The sequence below is a fragment of the Callospermophilus lateralis genome, chromosome 20 (genome assembly GCF_048772815.1).
Source record: "Callospermophilus lateralis isolate mCalLat2 chromosome 20, mCalLat2.hap1, whole genome shotgun sequence".
Classification (NCBI taxonomy): Eukaryota; Metazoa; Chordata; class Mammalia; order Rodentia; family Sciuridae; genus Callospermophilus; species Callospermophilus lateralis.
The window spans coordinates 18,885,709-18,891,708 of NC_135324.1; positions in this window are offsets into that span (position 1 = coordinate 18,885,709).

Consider the following 6,000-nt stretch of genomic DNA (forward strand, 5'->3'; position numbering starts at 1 on the left):
GTGCTCTTGCAAACTCTTCTTATTTTAAGACCCAAATATTCCCCACTGTCTATCACATCTATGAGTCATGAGGCCATTATTTTCATTAGGCAAGAAACGGGTTGGGGAGGGGGGTTCTATTCCAAGTGGAAAGTCAAGGTATATTTTTAGCGACATTAAGCCCGCCTTCTGCTGCTCTGCACACTGATGTAATTCCAACATAAAACATAATCTATAATATTCCAGGGGAACAAATCCAATTCTTGGTCATATAAATTTTCATATAAGTCCATCACAATTCATTCCCAAAACATCTCATTCTCTTTGAAAGCTGAAGCTGCAGCAACTGATCAAAAAGAGTATTTTAAAATTGCTCTGGAATTTTCAGAGATGCTAAATCTAACCTGCCTACGGTGCAGGACCAATCCCCCAAACTTTAAATCAGAGGTAAAGCATTTTATGCTTTAAAAGATATATTCCTCAAAGTTTATCATGGTATATTAAAGTCAAATGTGAGTTATTACTCACCAAATCCAGAGCTGACGTCTCTCCTTGATTACCCTAGGTAGGCGAGAATAAGTATCTTCCAACCAACATATTTTTTATCTTTTCATCTGCCTCTTGCTATTTACAATAGAGTGAAAAATAATAGCCCAGGAGTGACTCTGCTGGGCTGGACTATGTGCAAATCCCATCTGACTACACTCTAAATCGTATTCCAGGCCCCTGGCAAGTTCGGCTGCATGGAGAAAATGGAAACTGACTTCTCCATAGCTAGGTGGGTCCTGCAGGAATAATCAGTGTAGACGCATCTGATGAACCTGCAGCCCATTTGCATGGCTTGGAAATGTGTATTTATTGGTTGGGCCTGAAATTTATATATTTCTGCCTTGGCTGGGGCATTTTCTCTATGAGGGAGAGAGTTTTGCCATGGTGAGAGTGCCCTGTGGAACTTGGCAGAAATTGTATAACTAATAGTATTTGTACAGGAAAAACCTCGTTAGTCTTTCTGGTTTTGTCCATTGTAAACACAGCTTATAATGGTTAACTCAAAGTTCCTCCTAGGAGCCGAGGGAAGAGGAGCAATGGAGGCCACCCTTCAGCTACCTCAAAAGGGCTGCACCTCTCATTGGTGGGAGCAGAAGACCCTCTGTCAGAGGAACATCCTGCGTGGTCACAGTGCCTGCTCTAGGATGCAATCTTATCATGCAAGTGTGCTCCATGAGAAGATTTTACGTTAGCCGTAAGGAGGAGGAAAAGTTGCCATCAACACAGAGACATAGCTACCACTCCATACTGCCACTTAGTGGCTAAACGTCCTGGGCTAGTAACTAACCTCTCTGAGGTTCCTCATGGATAAAATGTGGTTAATGTGACCCCCTCCACTGGGTCACTGTGAGGAGTGAGAGATCATTCAGTAAGGCCCATGGCGTAAGTACAATACCTTCAGCACACCCACAAAATTGCTTGGAGCACATTGATATTACTACCTAGTTCACCAGTTTCATAATATCTGAGAGATGTCTATGCTTCTGTATCATCCCACCTCATATAATAGTTGTAGCTACTCCTGGAAACCAGCACAGCCAGCTCCTGTCTCTTTATTTTTCCTGCTATTGCACACATTTCCCCCCCCAAAGACTAGGGCAATATTTTCTATAGTAGGAAATTTTAATGAGCACTTATGATGTACTGAACAGATCATGAACAGCTGTTAGCACATTCTCCCACTGAATCACAGGACCCCTCCTGAGAAGGGCATCATGATGCCAAATTACCTATGGGGAAGAGTGAGGCCTGGAGAGGTTAAATAACAGTGGGGTAGCACCATAGCAGAGTGGGTGTCTGAACTTTGGAGGCTGAGCCCAAAGCCCTGTTCTCAACCTCTCTACTAAAGTCAAGAAAGAATGTTGCAGAGATGACCAGGGTGGGAGGCCAGGAGGATTTTAACAAGTTGGACAGAGGGAGACAGAAAGGGATGTGCTTCCGAGGTGGCTTTCAGGGCAGCACAGAGAAGACAGGAGGCTTCTTTACAGGAGCCAGAGGGGCTCCAGAGAGAGCCTGTTATGGCCCCGTTTCATAGGGACAAGGTGAGGTGCAGCGACTCCCACCCAGGAAGCCAGAGGGTTCCTCTGATTTGGAGCAGACAAAGGGAGAGCCAGAGATAGCACCCTGCTCCCCGCCAGCACAGTGGGGGAGGTGCCCTGGGGACTTCTAACCCACCCTGCAGTGAGGTACCAGAGAGACGTGGCCCCGAGCTGCCTCCCGCTGCCATCAGGGGGCATTTGAAGGTGCTCAGGACTTCAGCAGAAAGAAGCAAGGTATGTAACACAAGTGCATAAATGCATTTTCCCAGGGGTACATTTTCCCAGAACAGGAATATGGGGCAGGAGATTATTCTCCTGACAGGGGACTCCCAGGAGTCCACAAAAGGCACTCTTGATGAAACGCACACCTTAAATATGTGCCCTGCCCACAGAACCTAAGGCCAGCTTATAAGGGTGTCAATCAAATTAGGAGCTTCCTGTCTTAGTCACACTTCTACCCGACCACCCTTGGTCAAGTCAGAAACCAAAATGCTAACTAAAAGAACAGATACCGCATGCCTTCCCCAGCAGCCAGTCTGCATGGCAGTCCTCAGTGGGGACAGAGATGAATGTCCACGGGAACCAAATCACAGTATGGTGATCCACACTCAACTAGGTTGTGACATGAGGTTGGTTATGGCCCAAAGGGTGTCTGTAACTATAGAGTCAACAGAAATACCATGGGGCCCATGTCAGTCAGTTTGTCACTGCTGCGACAAAATGCCTGAGAAAATCAATCATAAGATGGAAAGATTCATTTTGGCTCAGGGTTTCAGAGGGTTCTGTCTATGGGCACTTGGCTCTGTTGCTGTGGGGCCCGTGGTGAGGCAGAACATCTTGAAGGGGAGCATGGGGCAGAGGAAAGCTTCTCACCTCACAGTGGCCAGAACCAGAGAGAGAGAGAGAGGAAGGGACTGGCCCTGTGTCCCCTTCAAGGTCACCCCACATGACCTGACTTCCTGCCACCAGGTCCCACCCCTAGAGTTCCACCACCTCCCAGTAGCCACAGGCTGGCAACGAAGCCTTTGGGGAAATTTAAGATGCAAACCTAATAGGGCCTTCCTGTGTACACGCAAGGGCCAGGGACAGGCTTCTTCCAGCACACACACAGGGGAGAATGGGGACAGAGAAACGGAAAGTGGCTTTGATGATGGTCCTATTGCATACTACTTGTTTGAGCACTACCACCCTGTGGAGGCTTCCAGGGCTCCCTGCTCAGTCATGATGTCCGTGAAGTCGGGTTCTGATTTCACCACATTCCCCTGTCTCACCACTGCCAATTAAATTCCTTCCAATGATTAGGAAAACATTAGGGGGGAAAATCCCATTATTCAAAACAAGAGGTCACCTCTGGGATCTGACTTGAATCTGAAAGACACGCGGTTATCCAAAGTCAACCACAAAGTCAACGACTCCTCTGGGTCTCAGAGTAGGCAAGGCTTTGTGTGACTTATGTAGTGACAGGAAAGGATCCAGGGGTCTGAGGTGACCATGGGCCGAGGGCATCTCTGCAGGCCACTGTGCCAGTTGCTGGCAGAAGATGGTCCTCACCCTCTACCCCATCTTTTAGAACATTCTGTGAAAGTGCTTCAAGAAAAAGGTGGAAATTGAATTTAGGTGGTGCATCCTGCATCTGCCAAATGGGGAGGTGATTTTTTTATTCTTTTTCTGGCCATGAAAATGGAGTTTCCAGAAAGTGAGAGCCAGAGACACCCAAGGGTAGCTCATGATGTCTCTGTTCTGTGAAGCTCCAACACGGTCCACATGGTCCACACGTCCGGGTAGGGCTTCCCGCCCTCTGCCTAGAGGTGCACACGGAACCTTCAACCAGGGAGAAGCCTGGGCTAAGTGAGCACACCTCTTACTCCTCACCTACTGGGAAGAGAAGGCAGAAGGGGCACCCCCGGAACAGCTGGGCACCTGCAGGAAGGTTTCAGGCAGACATTCCAAGGGTATGTTGGACTTCGTTCTTATCTTGCCTAAGGTAAAATGTGTGGCCCAAAGACATTTTAATACACCCCTCCTTGTGTGGTGAAATCCCATGACGGCTTTCTTCTGGAATGGGGGAGAGGTTCCCATTCTGTGGGGCATGATGCTTAACTCTTGGTAGAATCTCTTCAAGAATCAAGGCTGCAAAGTGATCTGAATTGTATCTTAAAAGTTATTTTAATTTTGCTCTTTTACAAGAACATATTAACATGTTGAAAGGGGCTCACCAGAGCTCATGTTTCATTAACATCTAGGTTGAATGCTTCTGGCTGAAGTAAAACGAGATTCTTTGGAATCCATGGATAGGGACCTAGACACGATTTCCCACCTCGTCACATAGGGCCTGGTGAGCGTCTGCTTGTGCTAACAAGCCTCCTGGTATGCGGGCTGCTGTGCAGCAAATCTGGTCCTGTGTTTTGTACCTAATCCCCAGGCCCCATCTGAGGACTGGAGAGGGAGGTGCTGAGCAAGGAGACATCTCTCAAGCTCCATGGACTCGCTGGAAAGGTGACACAGCTAATGGTTCTCTTTCCAGCTACTGCTCACGACTGAATTATTCAGTGAGAGCCAGGACTTCAGATTCTAGTTTTTACTCACCCTTCCTGCTTGGCTTCCTTCTTTTAATCTTTAACTTATGATTGTCTAAACATCAACTTAGTTACTGATCCTTAGGAATTATGGGCTACACACATAAAACCAAAGAGGATGGAAGAGAGGAGTGAGAGCCCTGTGTAGCTAAGCCACAGGGCCTGGCATTTCCCTAAGGCTGTCCCACAGCACTGTAGGGACTCTGTGGGAGAAGTCTTCTAAGATCAAATGGTACACTATTACCTCTTTTTTGGAGACTCACCAGGTCCATTAAATGCTCTGTGAAGTCCTGAATTTGGGGGCAGGGGGGGGGGCGCTGGCCTCATGGGTTAACTCAGGATTTCCAGCACGTCTGTTAGCCAACCCTGTCTATTAATCTGGGCAAACATATTTGAAACATTGGTTTCAGCATTTATTTTACATTTCCGAAGCATCGTGCATGGTGCATTTCACTGGGTATTATAAATTCTTTTAGACAGTTATACAAGACAGTTTTCAGAGCTCACCAAATGACCCAAAGCCCCATCTTTACAACCACACTGCTTCAAATAAGAATCTGCACCAACATGGAGCATCCATCTGCTTTCGCTCGCAGAACTAAGAATTGGGAATCTTTTCAACATGACATCCAAAAGAAGACAGAGAGCCTGCTACAGGGAAGCAGGGACACACTCTCTCTCGCCCCTCTCTTTGTTTCAGGGTGCACAGACTTGCTCTCCTGCATCTCACTGTCTCTCTAAACACATCCCTGGGCACTGGTCCTTTTGTCTTTTAACTGCTTGGTTTGGTTTGGGAACTAGAAAGTACTCCTTTTGTTACTGAATTGGTTCATAAGGATAGAAGAGCATCATAGATTTTGGGGATCTGGGGGTGCTTCATTCATATTCTGACACTCAAACAACCAGGCTTCTCCTTTTACTGAGAATCCAGACACCCCAGGACATTGTCACTGGCTTCCAGAGAAAACTGCTCCCCAAATAATAAAGAAGCCTGTCATTTGGGGGTTTACGCATTAGTCACATCAGAATTTCATTTACACCTTTGGCAGCTCTTCTGTCCAAAAAAGGCACTGCTTTCAAGTTCCGAGATGACTCTGCCTCTGCAAAACCCCTGCTCTTTATGATACCAGGCTGAGCCATGTCACATGAGCCACCCAGATGAGAGAAGTGGCAACAGTATGTGTGCTGCGAACGGTGGACCATTTTCTTCTTCATGCTTCCTGAAAACTCGAAAGGACCAAGGAAATAAAGCCATAATGCACATTCGTAATAATTTTGTTGGGCAAGTCACTTAAGTTTCCCAAGCCCCAGATTCCTCTGCTGGAACATGGAGATCATACACTAACTTCAATCTAGTA